The sequence below is a fragment of the Engystomops pustulosus genome, chromosome 5, assembly GCF_040894005.1.
Source record: "Engystomops pustulosus chromosome 5, aEngPut4.maternal, whole genome shotgun sequence".
Lineage (NCBI taxonomy): Eukaryota > Metazoa > Chordata > Amphibia > Anura > Leptodactylidae > Engystomops > Engystomops pustulosus.
In genome coordinates, this window is record NC_092415.1 from 50,167,158 (window position 1) to 50,184,554 (window position 17,397).

The following is a 17,397-nucleotide window of genomic DNA, read 5'->3' on the forward strand; positions in this document are numbered from 1 at the left end:
TTTTGTAATGTACCACTTGCAAAGAGCCAAAACTCCATAATCCTATGGTTATGAAACCCTACATTTTTATATTAGGGATTCTTATATATTTTATATTATTTTTATATTTATATGCAAAGAGCGCCCTAGGTGGATTTTTTTCTTTAGGGTCCATTAGACTCTAAGCACCTCCAGACATCTGGTTTGTGCTGCTTTTATTTATTTTTTATGCTGTGCTGGTCAGTATTTAATTTTTTTTTTTTTTTTTTTTTACTGAAAATCCCTTTAAGACATCCACAATTTACTGAATGACAGCATTTACTTTGCTGCACCCCATCTGCAGGTATCCTTTTAGCCCTGCTGAATTAATAATTTATTATTTCACACAGTATCTGGAGGATTCATCATGATACAGTAGCGGTGAAAAAAAGTCAAAAGCTCTGTAAAATGAGTGCCCCATGGCTTATGTGAAAGCACTTCATTTCCTGCTGTCTTCAGGGTCATGGTAGGAAGAGAACAAATGATTAAGAGGTTACAACCTCTGTAATGGTACACTAGATTTATGATAGCTTTCAAAAATCAAACTTTAGTTCCAGTCCTGTCCTGGATAGATGATTGAAGTTGAGTTTTTCCGAAAAAAGGTAAAAATACAAAGAAAAATAAAAAAATGTTTTTTTTTTTTACAAAGGAAACATAATAATAATAATAATAATAATAATAATAGCTTCTAATCAAAATTCCAAATTTGTTCTTACCTTTATCTTCAAATAAAGTTTGAGGTGATGAAAATGGTAAGTTATGGGCCATCAAAGGGTTAATAAGTGGATTGATAAAGTTATATAGTTAATAAAAACTATTTCACCTTTCCGCAGTATTCTTCCATACAATGTGGCTGTAAGATTTATAAGATTTCATGCTACATGGCCAATTCCTTCTGTAAGAATAATGGTGCCAGGATCAAAGGTTGAGCAGCCCCGATTTCTGCTTGACCTTTTTTTGTTCTAAAGGTGCCTCATGATAAATTTTTGACCAAGTAAATCCACCATATGGGCAAAAGCTCATACTGGCTCTACGCAAAGCATTATGACATGGTAACCATTTAATTTGATTTTCAGAATAACAATAAGGGAAGAATATCGGCCCATTTTGTAGTAAGTCTATTACAAATACCTTTCAGGTTGTTCAACTGTCTATATTGGAAACATAATTAAGTATCCAGGGTATGACAACATCCCAAACGTCTTCATGTATGGTCAAGTTGTTTGCTACTTTGAGGAACCTTGAATTTTTATTTTAGTAATATTACATGTTACTTCCTATAATAATGATAAATTCCACATATAATAAAGCCCAGGCTAAGCAGTTATCTTCACAGTAGCACACAATTATTCTGTAACATAACACACAGTGTAGCCTTCAATGCCAACCAGTAATCATGGCCCCTGGAAAATTCCTTTCTAAAAGGCCATAAAGCCATTCCAAAAAAAGTTTTTGGAAGAATACATTTTATGGAATATGAGAAAAGGGTTTATACACATAAAATCTTCTCTTCTAATAGGACACATATTCCCGATGAAGACAGTATTCGATTCCGCTGTTCTGGGATACAAGTGGGAATAGTTAGATTGGCCCTGAGAAATAAATGAAGAAGAGTTGAACAGTACAGTAAGTGGCTTGCAATATGTGGAAATTTAATTTTGTATTGAGTACAACAAATTCTTATGGGTTGTCCAGCATTAATGTGAACATCTCACCAGAAATTGACCTGATAGTTCACACTATGTCTTCAAGCAGCCCAACACCTTCCAGATCATGTTTCTTTCATGGTACGGCATCATCCAGAAAATCTACTATGAAGTGAGAAATAAATTATCAGCAGTCACAGAGGCAGAGAGCTCAAAGCTGAAGTCCAGCTCTCCCCTTCCGCCGCTGCCATACACTTCTGGCGCTAACTTATATATTGAGAGAACAAAGGGATTAGTCAAAGAGAAATCGACCTGCTGTCACAAAAAAAGAAGACACCTCCAAACAAATTAGAGACAAGGGTCAACTAGAGGTGCAGCTTTAAATGGATGGAGGAAATAAGCGCTAAAAAAGAAAACCTACCAGGTTCATCTATTGGATTGCAACCCAATCCTTTGTTACCTAATACTTTAGTGTCCCAGAACTTTGTAAAACTTTTATCTGATAAATGCAAATTATCTGAAGAGGCTAATGGGGCGTGGAGCAGCCTCGGAATGAGTAGACTCTACGGCAACTCTACGCCCCTGTAGCCTCTTTGAATCTTTCCTACCCTCCTGCCTGAGCGCTGAAGACAGGAGGATAGGAGGGATTCAAAGAGGCTACTGGGGCATGGAGGAGCCGTAGTTCTCACTCAATGCGAGGCTACTCCACGTCCAAGCCTCTTCAGATAATTTGCATATGCATCAGATAAAAGTTTTACTAAATTCTGGGGCACTAAATTATTAGATACCATGATGGTAGATTTTCGTTAATGTTGTTTGTTTTATAGCAAAACACTTGGATAACTTTTTAATTGCAGTGTTATATTTTACGTTTGAAAACATATACCATATACCAATATTCTCTTATTTTAACCTATTTCCGTGAGTGCAAAAAGATAGCATTAACATTAGTATTTAGCAGTCATACAATAACTTATATTAACATTATAAATATGCTTTTAGTATGATTTCTTCTTGCTTTTAGACCCTAGATATTCTATTGTGTCAACTCTTAGTGTCTGATATGCTAGAAGTGGATTTGAAGTCAGTTCTGTATGACCTGATGAAAATTAATTCATTCATCTAAGACAGTGATGGCAAACGTTTTAGAGACCGAGTGCCCAAACTACAACACAGACCCGCTTATTTATCGCAAAGTGCCAACACAGAAATTTAATTAGTGATTTATACTCCCTTCTCTGTCACAGCTTTCATTGATACCAGTGCTCTGAGGACACCAATAAAGCAGAAAATAGTCCCAGGTAGAGCTGTCACTTTAAAATATATCTGTGCACAGCAAGTCCTGGGCTGTCTGGGACTGTAGGAAGATACCTGGAGTCATCTCTGGTGATGGCCTGGGTGCCCACAGAAAGGGCTTCGAGTGCCACCTCTGGCACCAGTGCCATAGGTTAGCCATCACTGATCTAAGAGAATCTAATCTATTGTAGTGATGGCCGTTTGTTGCATGGAATATGTTTCCCAAGACATACAGTCTGTTACTGTCAAATGATGAACATAGAAACATAAAAAACACATCTGATTTAGCCGAGGAAAATCCAGTTATGCTGGTAACAGTGATACAATTCATGCATAACTAGAATCATTCACATATTAGAAAATATATAGTAGGTCTGTGACCTTAACGAACCCAAACTATAGATCAGATGACATAAACCGTACAGTTCACATCATTCCATCCAGACTGAATTTTGGATGATGAAATATCAGTAGGGAGTGGCAACTGTGAGAGGCTAAATTTATGTTAAAATCTAAAAATCTTTTCTCATAGATATTTTGGGAGGACATTGGCAAATTACAATTTTTTTCATTACAATCATTTATCTTCTATCCACAGAATAGCAAAGTTTCAGTAAAAACATTAGGGATGCTGTTTCATGCCTTTTAAGCAAAGCATAAAGAAAGTCATATACACTCACCGGCCACTTTATTAGGTACACCATGCTAGTAATGGGTTGGACCCCCTTTTGCCATCAGAACTGCCTCAATTCTTCGTGGCATAGATTCAACAAGGTGCTGGAAGCTCCTCAGAGATTTTGGTCCATATTGACATGATGGCATCACACAGTTGCCGCAGATTTGTCGGCTGCACATCCATGATGCGAATCTCCCGTTCCACCACATCCCAAAGATGCTCTATTGGATTGAGATCTGGTGACTGTGGAGGCCATTTGAGTACAGTGACCTCATTGTCATGTACAAGAAACCAGTCTGAGATGATTCCAGCTTTATGACATGGCGCATTATCCTGCTGAAAGTAGCCATCAGATGTTGGGTACATTGTGGTCATAAAGGGATGAACATGGTCAGCAACAATACACAGGTAGGCTGTGGCGTTGCAACGATGCTCAATTGGTACCAAGGAGCCCAAAGAGGGCCAAGAAAATATTCCCCACACCATGACACCACCACCACTAGCCTGAACCATTGATACAAGGCAGGATGGATCCACGCTTTCATGTTGTTGACGCCAAATTCTGACCCTACCATCTGAATGTCGCAGCAGAAATCGAGACTCATCAGACCAGGCAACGTCTTTTCCAATCTTCTACTGTCCAATTTTGATGAGCTTGTGCAAATTGTAGCCTCAGTTTCCGGTTCTTAGCTGAAAGGAGTGGCACCCGGTGTGGTCTTCTGCTGCTGTAGCCCATCTGCCTCAAAGTTCGACGTACTGTGCATTCAGAGATGCTCTTCTGCCTACCTTGGTTGTAACTGGTGGCAATTTGAGTCACTGTTGCCTTCCTATCAGCTCGAACCAGTCTGCCCATTCTCCTCTGACCTCTGGCATCAACAAGGCATTTCCACCCACAGAACTGCCGCTCACTGGATGTTTTTTCTTTTTCGGACCATTCTCTGTAAACCCTAGAGATGGTTGTGTGTGAAAATCCCAGTAGATCAGCAGTTTCTGAAATACTCAGACCAGACCTTCTGGCACCAACAACCATGCCACGTTCAAAGGCCTCAAATCACCTTTCTTCCCCATACTGATGCTCGGTTTGAACTGCAGGAGATTGTCTTGACCATGTCTACATGCCTAAATGCACTGAGTTGCCGCCATGTGATTGGCTGATTAGAAATTAAGTGTTAACGAGCAGTTGGACAGGTGTACCTAATAAAGTGGTCGGTGAGTGTATATTATCACACAACTGTGTGTGCTAAACATATTGCATATGAAACATTTTTGGAACTTGCATTCTCACACTTTTTTTGAAAAGGGTTGTTAGTAGGTAAGAGATCTTCTGGGAAATTGTGGTGCACAAGCACCACCACCTAACCTCAACCCAAACTTCTGGCTTGACTCAAACCTCTGCTCATTAATAGTTGTTAAGCTAGGTGGTGAAGTGATCAAAGTAAGATGGAAAAAAACGTTCTTATCAGATCTACTAGAATTTAGACCATTACCTTAAAATTAAAAGAATCAAAAAAAGAATTGAATCAGTAGTGGATAATAACAGCAGTGGAGCAGTTTGGGCGGTAGCCCAGGGTTCAAAACTTTGAGGGGGCCCATGGTCACCCAAACCAGTCATCAAATTTTATACTCAGAAGGACCTTTAGCCAATGAAATCCTTGTACATCTGTTGCTGCTCTCAAAACACAAAATGATCCTCTAGAAGCAGGGATAAGGGACACATCCTCCATTCCCCAAGGTGCTTGATTTTAGTACCGTATGTAGGAATTGAATTTCCGAACCTGTAGAGGCTAGAATATTTTAAAGCCCAGGTCCCATGGCAGTCTTAATTTGCGCCAGTCTAGAAATAATTATGGCTTCTCTTTTGCCAGCAGGTCAAATGATTAAAATGGGTGCAGGAAGCAGCACCCTTAAATCATCCTCGTTGCTTTAGATAAGGCCAAGTATATGGCAAAGCATCTGCTCTGTGTTTTTCTCAAATTCTGAGAAGAACTGTGATAAGCAACTATAAATTGTCATTGAACACAAGCAGTGCTTACACCTTTCATCACACCTCAAAATTAATAAAACATCAGATGCAAGGGAACCCAAGATATGTAAAATCTTCCAAATAAAAACAGAACTTACAATATCTTCAGACTGCACTCCAAAATATAGACATCAGGCATGATTATATATAGACCATAAATTCGAGACCTCAGGATAAATTTGGATTGTACATGGAAAGATTAACACCTGCTGAAAACAACAGTCTCCATAAAAATAGAAACCATACTTAATTACATATGTACCCTCAGATCAGACACCAAATTAGACTTGTCCTTAATCTATGTAATGGTCTGCATGAAGTGGGCCATGACAAGGGCACCCAATATCTAAAGGTATTGAGGTAGAAAGGGTATAGGATAAGTATCCAAGCTTCCTTGGACATTATGTACAGCATGGCAAAGAAAATTTTGAAAATCTATCATCTTGCCCTTGATTGTGTTGGTTTACATGATATTTGTTAGTTGTGCATGATAGGCATGATAGGGTTGTTGGGCAATTCTGTCATTAGTGTCATTAGTGAGTAGGGTTCTTCAAATTTTGCTTAGGAGTCCTCACCAGTAACCAGTTCTGGCATTTAACATCCAAACTTCTTAACCTTCAGCCTCTTAGAGCTTAGTTAATGCTTAAAGTAGTTCTTAATATACTCCACAACTTTATCTATAAGAGCTTGTGATAACCTTGTGATAAGAGCTTAATATATACCCCTGTGTTCATTTCTGCTGTGGAAGTACTATGCAGGAATAGCTTCACTTCTGCATGCCCCTGTATTTGCTGGATAAAGAAAAGTGGTGCAAATAGTATAGCTCTGATAGCAGGAGGGAATGGCACTAGTCTATCCTTCTCAAGTGGAGTAAGGGAACCCAAGGATGCTGCAGTAGAATGCTTTTATTTTAGATAGGCCAATGCCTGCGCAGTGCATACATACTGTAACGGTACACAGACAGAGGAAGGTACTTGGGAGTACCAGGGAAGGAAAGTCTCTGTGGCAAGAGTCCGGAAGGAGGAGTCTGTGGACTGGTGGACCCACTGGACCACTGCGGGAGATGATGATGGTACTAGGCGCAACCCGGGACCGGAGTTTAAGTGGCACCTGGACTCCGCCAGAGCCCACCGCAAAGCGGGATGGTCTTGCTGTGGTGGGGTGCCACCAGGTCGTTCCACGGGTGCGACTAGGCCCGCAGTGGCAGCCAAGGCAGGATGCAGGAAACATTAGCATAGGGACTAGTAGCTGGAGACACAGTTGGACAGGAACCCTGAATGGTACAGCAGGAAGCACAGAGGCAAACTGAAGACTTGACACAGGATGGCAGGAGCACACAGAGATACACTGGTAATGCTGGAGACAGGAACACGGGGGAAAACTGGAAATGCTGGAGACAGGAACACGGAGGAACCCTGGAAACGCTGGAGAAGAGAACACCGAGGAACACAGGAGCATATGGGAATGCTGGAGCACATGGGAACGCTGGATGGCTTTCTCTTCCTCAGGAATGGCTTAGGGAATCCTGGCATGGAAACCATAGGAGATCCTAGGAGAAGATCCGGCGGGGAGTGAAGGGAGGTGCCGGATTATAAAGTGGAGCCAGATTAGGGAGCTCCAATCAGGTGGATGCTGGCCCTTTAAATCTTAAAGAGCCGGCGTGCACGCCCTAGGGAGCGGGTACGCGCACGGCCTAGTTAGGCAGCAGGAGCACGGCCTAGATGGAACTGAAGCACAGCCAGGAGCCAGGACAGGTAAGTCCGGGCCAGGGGAACACTGCGCCACACAGTAGGGCATGGGTTTACCCGCGATCCGTACCAAGGATCATGAGTACGGCCGTGACACATACCATGCAATCAGAATCACCACTGAGGCCTAACTCCATCACTGCAGAGTTGAAGTTAGTTGGTTTTGTTGCACAGCGATAGATGGAGTCTTCTTGGTATTATGGTCTGTTAGATCCAGCCAACCCCTGATCGTGCTGACTAGAAAACAGTCAAGGTTGGTGGTCTGGAGTTTCTCCCTCTTTTCCTTAGGTTACATTCACACGAACATAAGGGGGATGTATATACGGCCGACATATATACGGCGTATATAAGTCCCCCATACACCACAATGGCTTCACGGCGCCATACGGGAGTGGTATGGTGCCGCACATGTCCTATCTTTCGAGGGTGTATGGTGCTGGGCCCTATGTTACTCTTTGGGGAGGGGCGGGGTGAGGGGCTCTCTCCCCCTCCTCCTCTCCCTGCCGCTGATGTATGCCGCCGTGCTACGATAGGGAGGGCATACATCGTGTGAACATAGCCCTAAAGGGGTTTTCCCATGAAAGAAGATTCTCAAATCTCAATCCCCTAGTGATGTTAACACAATAAAGCGCATTTTAACCCATTACTTTACAATTTTACCGCTGTTTACTGATGTTTTATTGCTGCTTTAGCTCCTGTCACTCCCTAGGCTGGTCACTGTAAGATTCCAGAGTGTGGGTAGGGACTCTCTAAGCAGACACATTATGATCCATCTGGTTCTGTGGAGATACATTATCAGGGTACAGGTACATCATCTGGCTTCTGACATTGTACTAACACACTGACACATAGAAAAAGAGAGATGAGACAGATAAGAGATGATGAGATGCATGAGATACCTATTACTCAGAGGCATGACAGAGAGAGGCTGAGAGACTTTTACACTGTCAGCACTGCTCAATCTCTGTTCTCACAGATATGTGCCTGCCTCCCTCTTCCCCCAGATCAATTATCTCCTTGTAGTTTGCATCCTCTCTCTCTCTGCTCACGATCTCCTGGAAGGAAGTGATCAGTGAGTATCAGGGATTATGGCTACAGGCACAGAGTAGAGAGAGACAGAAATCTCAGCTCCACGCTGTCATACAGGAATCGAAGATGGCGGCCCGACCCTAATTCAGAAGTTACAGGATCGTGTCAAGGGGAAACTGAAATGTACACCAGGACTGATAGACACAGGCTGGACTTATATATTTTTTTTTTTATAAGTAAACTTTATTATGCAAAATATACAAAATATAAAAGGTTACATCCATGGGTTAATGAAAAATTTTACAATATTTAGAAGTTAACCTTCTACCTTTTACAAAATCTTTAAAAATTTACATCCATATTTTTTTTACTGTGCCTATTCCAATACTAAAACATTCTTTCCAATTGTGATTATGCGTCATCTTTTTCATATACATGCAAAAATTCAACAAAACACGTATCCCATGGAATTACATATCATATCCACGTATCTACGTTTGTGCACAAGTCATTACATAACTTGCCTCCCCTCCCTCCCTCCCACCCCCCCCCCCCCCCTCCTAGATCCGGTGGAGAGAGAAAAAAAAAAACTTATATTTGTTAAATGCTGTATTTTTGTTAATAATAGTAAATTAGAGAATGTGTTATTTTGTTATCCTGAGTACATATAAGAAACTTGTCTTTGAGGGAATCCCCCTTTAATTATATAGTCAATATGTGTGTCTAATGAGAGGTGTAGCAGGATTTCCACAAAAACATGTCTCTACATTGCTTTGCCATACTCCCCAGTATCCCGAACTGTAATTGTCACTGCTCTACCTGAAATCACAAGGTACTGATTTCTGTGTTAGGATTACTAAAATAGCACAGTTAGACACTGACAAGGTGGACACTATTTATGGATGCTACTATGGCACTGTTTATGGATGCTACTACCACTGTTAGCAGAGGGCTCTGTTTGCTGCACAATCAGGGTATTTTGACGTGCGCTATTTTAGACCTGTTTACAAAAGCTACAACTGCTAATCTAGGGTTTGTTATAGAAACGGCTCGCTTGGACTTTTTCTAGTTAGTCATCTTGTGTTTTCCACCTCTAAAAGGTTTCTTTTTTACAAAACTAAAAGATATCTTAGGAGACAAAGTGATTTTTAATAAAGGTTGCCAAGCGATAAGATGAAATGTACAAACAGTAATAAACAGATGAAATAATTAGTTTTTGGAATCAGCATTCTTCATTTCTGTGTATTATTGCTACATCTGCTGCCATTTCTATTATGACATCGCTTACACTGCTTTATGGAATGGTTCATAGAAAACTAATAGGGCATGCTTTGCTGGAAGCCATTATACAAAGTTGCGTTGAGGTCTGCACTTCTACTCTATCATTCATGTTATGACAAAATTAGTGCAACAAGAAGGTACAGGGGCAGTAGAGCTCTGGTGCCGCTGTTCAAAGCACTCCATGAGTTGTCACCCCAGTGCCGGAACGTGGGAATGCACCCTCAAAAGCAAATTATTAAGATGGCTACTTTGGTGAATAATTTATTATTAAAAATTATGAAAGCATGTTTTTGCATAGGGGTAGTTGGCCATTAAATTTGTCAGACCCACAATAAATGTCATATTCCTGTAATTAAATATATGTAAAACAATATAACATTTGCACAGGAAAGCTAAAGGCCCTCCTCATGTCCTAATAATACACAGATATATACTGCTCCCAACCTTTGTACACCAAATTGTGGCGTAGGGAGCTATAGACATTTGTCAATTTATGATACTTACATGCTCCTTGGGTGCTGTCGCATCTTCATCTTTTTTGTTGTTGGAGAAGGTATAGAAGTAAAGAGACATAAAACAGCAATTTTGGCTTTTGATATAATTTATATATAAAAGACAATTACCATTCAATTTTTGTCGTTTGACATTTGCAGACATTTGTTTTGATGTTTATGTATGTTTATTAGGAAAAAGTATACTTCAGATTTCTTGTAGATTCTTTTTGAAAACTTTATGAAACTAAATTACAGGGTTTTTAAAAAATTCTAAATGGCTTGTTTTTTATGGGCTCTGCTTTTATGGCTCTTAGGTCTTTTGCACACAATGAACGCGCTCTTTGCCTGGACCTGGCTAAGGTGTAATTTTTCGCACGAGTGACTAGTATGGAAAATATTTGACCTTCTTATAATTTTTTTTTATAAAGTTTTAGTACTGATGCAGACATTTGGACATGTTTTCTGTTACGGGATTGACTAAATGGCATGATCAATTATTTTGATAGATCTGGCATTTGGGAGCAGGACTAACTGTATATTTATGCTGTATGTTTATGTGTGTTATTTTAGGTTTATTTCCATGATAGGAATAGAGAGTGACTTGAGCTTCTTTTAATTTTATTAGAATTTTTTTTTTTTTACTATTTTTTTGAAGGACCCAAGTTACGGTGCACCTGTAATAACCCCTGCTTCCAGAAGAGTACTGTTAAATCCATTTCCCTTTTTTTATATTTAGAGTTTTAAAAGTCAAAAATTCCTGGAATTTCCAATCTGGCCTTTACTTCTAATACTAGATAGACACTTGACAATTCTCTATGAGTCTGACACAGTTGATACATCTGACACTGATCAATGCTGTAAAATATGGAACGCTTCACGAATTGCGTGTCATCATACACAACTGACAATTGGCGATATTATCTATGAAAATTTCAATGTGTTAGCTTAATTTTTTTGTTGACAAGGGTTTCCAAGTAGTAACATGCTTGCCTGCTCTATATTGTTGCCTGTGCTGCCAAGGTTGCTGCGTTCTTCTTACACAAATGGCACATTATTAAAGAGAACCTGTCAGGCAAATTAACCCACCCAAAATAAATACTCAATTAAAAACTATGATAAAAATGCATTGCCCTTGTCCCTAAATGATTCTTTCCTTGGCTGCAATGTTAATAATTCAGTTTGTAAACCTTTATGCAACTCACTTGACGTGGGACCAACTTCACTACTTGTGTCCAGTGAAAACCTGCATATTCCTGAGTTACTTCCATTGCTCAAGCCTTCTCTGATGCCAGGAAATATAGCATAATGTTAATAGGTCTCCATAGAAACCTGTAACGAGCTGTATTTGTGAAAATGTGATGATAGGTTCCCTTTTAAATTTGACGGTTATATTCAGAGGCATCTAAGGGATATCCTCAGTGCTAACAGGAGACTATAATTCTATTTATAGCTCATACCACTACCAACCCTCCTAATGGGGTCCATGGAAGAAAGAGAGGGAGGTACATTTATTATGACGAAAACTCTGCAGATCCGCAAATCTGGTTTCTTAGTACCCTTCCAGTATCTAATAATCTCGAGCTGTCCTAAGAACTGAAGTTTAAAATCAGCTCTCGCCTCTATCATCTGCATGAGACCCATATACCTTAAAAGGATATTAAAAAGCAGGTAAATAGGAACATTTGATTTCATTTTTTCATACATTTTGTTCCAAAATTCATTGATCACCAGTTCCATAACATGTAGATAATGTCAGCATGGTCCTGGGAGCATCTCTCTGACTGTAATTCCTTTCTTAAACCTGCCCTGAATAGCAGTTCTGGAGTCTACTATATTCTTTATAGAATGTTCAATTGTGTCCTCCTGTAATTATGATTCCCCCGATACCCACAGAAATCGAAACTAAATAGAGATGATTAAATCAAAACTTCCAGTTTGGGTCTGGGGTTCAGGTGCATCCAGTGGAGACACCCCTGAGCAATCACAATTATGGCTAGTAGCTAGGAGGCTCAATTTGCCGGATCAGCTGCATGGCCACCAATCTGGCAATATGTTGGGGTCACTCAGGGTTCACCTAAACCCCAGATCCTAACTGAAAGTTGGGGTCCGCTCATCTCTACATCTAAATATATTATCCCAGTCTGTCTAGTACTTTTTTCATTTTTTTTCCAATGTGACCCATATACCTTAAAGGGGTTTGTTTACAGGGGCACAGAAGAGGCGCGCAGGGAACTTCCGGTCTGCAATGTGGCCGGCTCCTCCCATCCGTCCCTATCTCTCAGCATTGTAAACGCTGGGAGATGGTGTTGGATGGGATCTTCCGGCCGGCTGGAAGCCCCCTGTGCGCCCCTGTAAACAAACCGCCACACAGATGAGACGGACCACGGCACGGGACATCAGCGGGGCCAGAGGAGGTAAGTACATGTTTGTTATTTTTAAATAGCCCTCCCCAGCCCGGCCCTCAGTAAAATTTTTATACCCGGATAACCCATTTATCATTATGATTCCCTGATACCCACCAAAATTTCTAAATAGAACTTCCATATCAGGTCTGGAGTTTGGGTGTGCTCAGCGGAGACAACACTGACTGATCACATGGATAGTAGTTAGGAGCATCAATTTGGCTAATTGGCTGCATGGCCACCAATCCGACAATATGTTGGGGTTACACAGGATTACCCCGTACCCTAACTGAAAATTTGGGTCCACTCACCTCTTCTTCTAAATATACTATCCCACTATGTTTTTTCCAGTTTACATAATACTTTTTTCCATTTCTCCTAACTAATGTGCCTTAGTTTGTTACCTACTACCTCCATCATACTTTCATATATCTTAAATCATTTTTGTAGTGCATTATTTTGTGTATATATATCAACTAACTTTTTTTTACTAGATATAACTCTTTCATTTGTTTTGCTCTTTGCTGCATGAACATACCTAAAATAATCAGTGTCCTTTATATATTACCTAAAAAGTAATGTACATAGACTTAAGTAAACAGGAAATTTTGTTTTCATTTTTCTTTGTGTGTTACTCCTGCCCTCCGGAAAGGAAAATAAAATAATTTGAAATAATTGTGGTTCTGAAGTTAATATATGTTATTTGCGAATATTTTCACAGATCAAAAGCAAGTGTTAAGCCAGGGACGATATTTCTGTCAGAAGACTTAGAAAATGATATCCACATGGTTCATTATTTAGCAAGAATAGATCTTCTACATCAAACTGACGTCTGTGATTCACAATAAACTGTTGCAATTATTGGGGAAAGGTGTCATTCCGCAGTTCTAGGATGATCTATAGAAAGTATTAACTGAATGGACTGATGCTGTGATGACACAGGGCTGAAATATGTACAAGTCTTACAACCCACTGAGGGACAACGGGTCTACTATGCTTTCTCTCCTAGTAAATGGTCTGTCACCTGTGGGCTGGTGGTACTCTGACCACTCATTCTGTATGTGTGCGTGGGAGCTTGCTCAGAGATGTTCTCTATTGTTTCGGTGTGTAGGTGGAAGAGCAATAAATACGCTCAGAGGGTTTAGGTGATGGAGTTAGTAAAAGAAAGTATTGACAATTTTCTCCTTAATGATCAACTTGGAAGAGATGAGCAGATACTTGTGAAAGAGAAAAATCTTCTCAATGTTGATGGAAGTGATGACTGTAACATGGAAATGATATTGAAAACCGGAGGGCAAAAATATAAGAAAACATTTTGTAACAGTTGCATGACGGTACACAAAGGGATAATAATTTCCAAAACCAAAAGTAATAAAGTAAAAAGATTTTTTTGGCAAGTTATTAAGATATTGATCGCTAATATATTTATTATGTTATTGGCAAACTGACTAAAATACAACACAATAGGCAGGAGGTAAACAAACCCATTTATCACTATTAAAACTAATAACCGTTATTACTACATATTAGGGCTAAAATACACTTGCTATGATCCGTGCATGATCGCAGAATGTGGAAAGTGCTATGTCACAGACTGACCACAATGCCAGAGATGGAATTTCTTACATCGTGTACACATGATACTCACAATTCCTGCTCCCACCGATATGTAGCAGGGCCGTCACTGTTTATCGGTTCTGCTACATATCGGCGAAGCAGGAACCTTGTGCATCATATATCTCTTTGATTCAGCAATCATCAGGGATATTTAAAGAGGTTCTTCAGTCCAACAATTTTTCTAACTTGGTGATCGGTGTTTGATAACAAGAACGTGGATCTGATGAGCCTAATAAATAGAACAGTGGGTCAAAAAATGAGCTATATAGACCTATTATCTGCTATTTCTCTATGGCACTGATGGAGTGCAGTACTCTGATAGACAGTGACTGTATAGGCAATGTGTATACTCTACCAGCCACTCTATTCATTTAGTGTATAACAGTTACCTTTTTCTTGATCCAAGGGGATCCCACCACTGATCAGTTGGTTATCAGAAGGTTAACATTTTGCGCCTGGAGAGGAAATGGAAGAAGAAATGCGGCTCTACTGCATACAGAAGTATTCTTGTTAAAGGTGTAGTTTCTGTTGGCATGCAGAGTCCAAGCCAACACAGAGACATGAATGTCAATAAAAAATGATAATGAATAGCTCCCTAATGTGAAATGACCACGCAGACTATTTAAGTCACTACACAAGGGTCACTCTACGTCTTTTTAACTGATATACACAAAAGCAGTCTCCTAGGTCACATACAACATAAACAAATGACCTTAATGGTGATATGTGTAGCATAAGCTCACCTCCGTGTTCTGAGAAATAGAAATTTATATGTATTTGCAAATTAGTATTTTCATGCACCATGGGTAGGGGGTCACATGGTCCAGACCACCCTCTCCTGCAGCACTTTAAAATGAGCCTAAGAAATGTACTGTGTTCCCAGTAAAACTGGCAAAAGAGGTAGCCCCAAGGTTTTCTATGTATTTTGGACAAAGATTTTTCTGAAGAGAGGCTTAAAATTCAGACCTTGTGTTAAGGATGCATATGATTGGAGATCTGAGAGATGCCCTTTAAGGATTGGTGGTAATTCAAGGAAGCTGATAAGATCAACCATTGGTTGATTATTAAAGGAGTATTTTTGGTGGTCAACAACCAAAAGTACAGAGCTACCAAAAGTTTTTTAGGATGGCCACAGTTAAGGGGGTGTTGTAAGACTAGATATATTTGATGTGTATAAGGGGGCTTGCAATAAAATAAATTAAGGGAAAGAGCTAGGGGGCTACAATATAAATTAGGCTGTAGATTACAAAAAAATATGTGAGGATACGTGGGACTGCAAGTAAATACATGGGGGGCGATTTATGTTGGACAGTTTATGATTAAATTAATTGGGTGTTGTACATGGGTGCCTGCAAATAACTTAGAGGGGGATGAATATCGAAGAGGGACTGTAAAACAATTAATGTGCTCTCTTTATAAATAAATACATTACAGGTAGAGATGAGCGAGCACTAAAATGCTCGAGTGCTCGTTATTCGAAACAAACTTTTGCCGATGCTCGAGTGCTCGTTTCGAATAACGAGCCCCATTGAAGTCAATGGGAGACTCGAGCATTTTTCAATGTGTCATTTTATTAAAATAATATCTTCTGTTTCCATACATCTGCAATGTGTTCTTCACACATATTGGGGCAGATTTACTTACCAGGGCCATTCGCGATCCAGCAGCGTGTTTTGTGCGGTGGATTCGGGTCTTCTGGCGATTCACTAAGGCAGTTCCTCCGACGTCCACCAGATGTAGCTGCTGCGCTGAAGTTCCTCCGAGGTCCGCTGGAGTGCACCATCCTATAGTTGGTGAAGGTGAGCGCGTGTCCCGCAACACTTTTTTTTTTAAAATGCGGCGGTTTCTTCGAATCCGGCGGGTTATCGTTTGGCCACACCCCCTGATTTCCGTCGTGTGCATACCAGTGCCGATGCCCCACAATCCGATCGCGTGCGCCAAAACCCCAGGGCAATAGAGGGAAAATCATCGCAAAACGGAAATATTCGGGTAACAGGTCGAGAAAACGCGAATCGGGCCCTTAGTAAATGACCCCCATTGTTTTTCACTTACTATTGTGATGAACACAGTTCGGCACACGTGTCTTCTGATAAGTTAGCAGATGTACAGAAACATCTGCAATGTCTTCTTATCAGAAGACAATTTGCATTGACTCGAGCAGTTCTCGAGCGGGCGAAATACTCGTCCGAGCAACGAGCCATTTCGAGTATGCTAATACTTGAACGACCATCAAGCTTATCGCTCGCTCATTTCTAATTACAGCGGGTACTGAAAGTATTCAGGCCCTTGCTCTTTGTTTCATTTCATGATCAAAAATGTTATTTCTTGCTCATTAATGTGCAGTCTGGACCCCGTCTTGAGTGAAAAAAACAGAAATGTAGATATTTTTGCTAATTTTCTAAACAAGAAAAACTGAAATATCACATGGTCATAGGTATTCAGACCCTTTCCCGTGACATTCATATTTAACTCACATGCTGTCTGTTTCCTTCTCTTCTTTCTTGGGATGGTTCTAGTCCTTCATTGGAGTCCAAATGTGTTTATTTAAACTGATTGGACTTGATTAGGAAAGGCACTCACCTCACAGTCCATGTCAAAACACATGGGAATCATAAGGTCTAAGGAACTGCCCTAGGAGCTAAGAGACAAAATTGTTGCAAGGCACAGATCTGGCCAAGTTTACAAAATAATTTTTGCAGCACTCAAATGGAATAAGTTTGGGATGACCACAACTCTTCATTAACCTAGCCGTCCAGCCAAACTAAGCAATCGTGGGAGAAGAGCCTTGGTGAGAGAGGTAAAGAAGAATCCCAATATCACTGTGTCTGAGGTCTAAAGATGCAGTAGGGAGAGGGGAGAAAGTTCCACAGTCAATTGCAGCCCTCCACTAATCAGAGCTTTATAGCAGAGTGCTGACGGAAGTCTCTCCTCAGTGCAAGACATATGAAAGCTGCATATAGTTTGCAAAAAAAAAACCCTTGAAGTACTCCCAGACTATGAGAAATATGATTCTCTAATCTGATGAGATAAAGATTGAACTTTTTGGTGTTAATTCTAATGGTATGTGTGGAGAAAACCAGGCACCACTCATCCAAATGCAATCCCAACAGTGATACATGGTGGTGGCCGCATCATGCTATGGGGGTGTTTTTCAGCTGCAGGGACAG

At 40.3% G+C, this 17,397-nt stretch overlaps 1 protein-coding gene across 1 annotated transcript in view; it reads left to right on the forward strand.

Annotated features, from left to right (window-relative positions):
* Positions 1-1,542: 1,542 nt before the first annotated feature.
* The window catches only part of ALKAL1 (ALK and LTK ligand 1), a 78,462-nt gene continuing 62,607 nt past the window's right edge, over positions 1,543-17,397 (forward strand). Inside the window, exon 1 of the mRNA XM_072151923.1 lies at positions 1,543-1,644. The gene's annotated coding sequence lies outside the window, so the exon portion shown is untranslated. The remainder of the gene's footprint in view (positions 1,645-17,397) is intronic.